This window comes from Heteronotia binoei, chromosome 11 (genome assembly GCF_032191835.1).
Source record: "Heteronotia binoei isolate CCM8104 ecotype False Entrance Well chromosome 11, APGP_CSIRO_Hbin_v1, whole genome shotgun sequence".
Classification (NCBI taxonomy): domain Eukaryota; kingdom Metazoa; phylum Chordata; class Lepidosauria; order Squamata; family Gekkonidae; genus Heteronotia; species Heteronotia binoei.
This window is the reverse complement of record NC_083233.1, coordinates 83,187,751-83,191,693: the sequence shown is the minus strand read 5'-3', so window position 1 is coordinate 83,191,693 and position 3,943 is coordinate 83,187,751.

Below are 3,943 nucleotides of genomic sequence, written 5' to 3'. Positions count from 1 at the left end.
CTTGCGTGCACACATTTGGAAGTAGATCCCAGTGACCACAACGGAATCCAGCCAGACTGTTGGAGCCTGCTTCCTTACGGTGAGATGCACCCTCCCCAAAGAGCTAACAGATGCTTTTTGCTCTCACACACAGAGGAAGCCTTTTCTCAGGTATAAGCCTAGGGTTGCCAAGTCCAATTTAAGAAATATCTGGGGACTTTGGGGATGGAGCCAGGAGACTTTGGGGGTGGAGCCAGGAGACATTAGGGGTGGAGCCAAGATTAAGGCTTTGACAAGCATAATTGAACTCCAAAGGGAGTTCTGGCCATCACATTGAAAGGGATTGCACATCTTTTCAATGCCTTCCTTCCATAGGAAATAATGAAGGATAGGGTCACCTTCTTTTGGGACTCATAGAATTGGACCCCCTGGTCCAATCTTTTTGAAACTTGGTAGGTATTTTGGGGAGAGGCACTAGATGCTATACTGAAAATTTGGTGCCTCTATCTCAAAAAACAGCCCCTCCAGAGCCCCCGATACCCACAGTTTAATTCCCCATCATTCCCTATGGGAATCGTTTATGGAGGTGCATGATGGCTCTGGGGGCGGGGCTTCCCCCGCCGGCCAGCTGGCTGGGGGAGGGGGGAAGCCTGTAAAACCGGGGGATGCCCCTCTGGGACCTGGGGATTGGGAAGCCTATATAAGCCCCTGACAAGGATCTGGTTCAAGTTTGTACTTTGAATATACTTTGCTGACTTTCTTAATAGTAGCATCATTGCTGATTAACCAGTTATCCAAGACTTATTCCTATTTACACTCATATATTCTTAACTGCATTGTCATATGTAGCCACACCTATAACTTCACTGACGCGCGTATTTATAATGTTGTTAATTAAGAGCCCCGTGGCGCAGAGAGGTAAAGCTGCAGCACTGCAGTCCCAAGGTCTGCTCACGACCTGAGTTCAATCCCGGCAGAAGCTGGGCTCAGGTAACCGGCTCAAGGTTGACTCAGCCTTCCAAGGTTGGTAAAATGAGGACCCGGCTTGCTGGGGGGAAAGTGTACATGACTGGAGAAGGCCATGGCCAACCACCCCATAAAAAGTCTGCCGTGAAAACTTCATGATGTGACGTCACCCCAGAGTCGGAAACGGCTGGTGCTTGCACCGGGGACTACCTTTACCTTTACTGATTACTAAGTCATATATATATCCTATGGAAGCTTGTAATCTTCTATGTGTGAGAGTATTGGTGAGAAGGAAAGCCACCGTGGGGGGAAGTCATGGTTGGAAACACAGGTCTAGTCTCATCTCCCTAGTAACGGAAGATAGGTACCAACTGAAGACCTGTAAATTGGAATGCGACCTTGACGGAGAGTAACACTGCGTCCTGAGAAATAATTCAAAGGCTTTTGAGCAGGAGGTTTTAGGCAGGAAAGTGATGCGCCATTAACTTATAACCTATATTTCGCTTGTAAGTTTTGTTTTATATTAGTCTGGCAATACATGCTACAAGTGTTTGCTATATGCTTCTTCATTAAAGCTTTTTCTGCAATTACTCAAGAAGTCTTGTGATAGATTCTGGGCCAAACCTTACACCCCTCTCACATCAACAAAGGCTCCTTTTCCCAGAGGAAAGGGCCACTGTCTCATAGCAAAGGTCCGTGGGATTCATCCAACTCCAGAGTCACTAGAGACAAAGAGAACAGTTAAATGGGAGTCCTTAGAGACCAACACAATTCCTGGGCTGGGAGTTTTTGAGACTCGGGTATCCTCCGAGTCAGAAGGTGTGTGTGTGTGTGTGTGTGGGAGGGGGTGTGTTGCAAAGAAGGAACTCCAGTTCAATGGTCATAGTAATTAGCTTGATTAGAGCAGGGGGGAAATGCTTGAGGGCAGGAAATTGGACTCCTTCAACAAATAAATAGCACAGTATAAACAAAAAATATTCACGATGACCTCCTTCTTCTTTCCTGTGTGTGCTTATATTCCCCATTCTCATGTGTGTAGATGGGTGTGCTTTGCTCCTGGGACAGCCACTTAGTATTGGGGTTGCTCCCCCAATCTCAAAAGGTTCCTGCAGGCTCGAATAGGCTAGGGAGTGGGACCTCCAGTGCTCTAGGGGGCTCAGCTCTGTCTCTCTCTAAGATCTCAGGAGAGTGCAGGACACAAAGAGATGCTGAGAACGGCTACGGCTCTGGCTCTTCCTTCCACAAGGCACTGTGGGGGGAGCCTCAGCCAATAGAAAGAAGAGAGGCTTGGCTCGGTAGCTCTGCTGTGCAATTGAGAGAGCCTGGCAAAGCAAGCTATTCCTCCCCAAGGGAGGAGCCTCAGCCAATGGAGAAAATAGAGGTTTTTCTCTGTAGCTCCTGTGAGATTCAGCAAGCCTTGCAAAGCAAGCTGTTACGCAGAAGTAAGCAAGAGAGAGGGAGAAGGAAGCAGATGACAGCCAGTTGCTTGGGGGCCTGATTCGGCCCCTGGACTGCATGTTTGACATCCCTGTGTTACGGTGCTTATAGGAGCTGTTTTCGAGGTGCAGAACAGCATCTGCTGAAAATTGGCTGCTGCAAGTCTTAAAGGTGCAGGGCAGGAAATGCCTTTGCCTTGAAAGGCATTAAACCGTTAAAAAGCCCAACCCCTTTCCCCTTCATTATATGAGAAAAATTTCATCAGAAAACAGGACATGAAAGTGAGGGGAGGGTTCGCCAGTGGAAAACTGGCCAGGGGTTAAGCCCAGTGAGAGGTTCCCAGGCATCTGGGAAGCCATTCATGGAGAGAAAAGAGCACAGGCCGGATGTGGGAGTGTAGAGAGGCTCATTTCCCTGAGAGTCAGAAGAACAGCAGACTCCATAGGCAGCGTGCAGAGGGGTGGGTGGGGGTAACGTAAAGGCTGCCGGCTGTCGATTTCTAGGTCAGTGTGTCACCCCCAGCAGTTCCATCTGCCTCGCAAGCTTGGCGCATCTTCTAGCTGCGTGCACTCTGGCCACTGGCTAACAATAGATCCCTCTGTGTGCTGGAAGGCACAGATGAAAGGGCTGCTTTTCCATTCTCAAAACTTGACACCCACAGGCCGGAGAACGTGGGCTTCCCTCCCAGCTGGCCGTGAATAGCTATTCTGTGAAGGAAACCCGGAGAGCAGCAGCCACATTTCTTGCCAGAAATACAAAAACGGGAGAAGGGCTTTGCTGGGGGAGTTTTTTTTTTTTTTAAAGGCAATTTCTGAAAGCCCTTAATAAATGCAGGCCCTGAGACCACTTTCTTGTCTCGCATAGGCCACCACAGGAGAAAGAGCTGGGATAGGCAGACGCCTCAGAAATAATTTTCCCCGAGCTGGATCTTGCAGGTCCTTTTTGTGGAGTGGCAATTGCCAGAGAGCTAAAAATATTCCCATGATTCTACACTGCCCACTTATATAAAGAATTGCTGTTTCTATTCCCATTTTGTCTGATGAAGTCTGCTTAAGAGCATATGAAATACAAAAATATCAAAAATATTGTGCAATAATAGTTTATACAAAAGTAGGCATACATTCATACAATCAGAAATTAAAGCCAAACATAAGAACATAAGAGAAGCCATGTTGGATCAGGCCAATGGCCCATCTAGTCCAACACTCTGTGTCACACAGTGGCCAAATTTATATATATATATATATATATATATATATATATATATATATATATATATATATATATATACACACACACACACACACACACACACACACACACACTGTGGCTAATAGCCACTGATGGACCTCTGCTCCATATTTTTATCTAAACCCCTCTTGAAGGTGGCCATGCTTGTGGCCGCCACCACCTCCTGTGGCAGTGAATTCCACATGTTAATCACCCTTTGGGTGAAGAAGTACTTCCTTTTATCCGTTTTAACCTGGCTGCTCAGCAATTTCATCGAATGCCCATGAGTACTTGTATTGTGAGAAAGGGAGAAAAGTACCTCTTTCTCTAC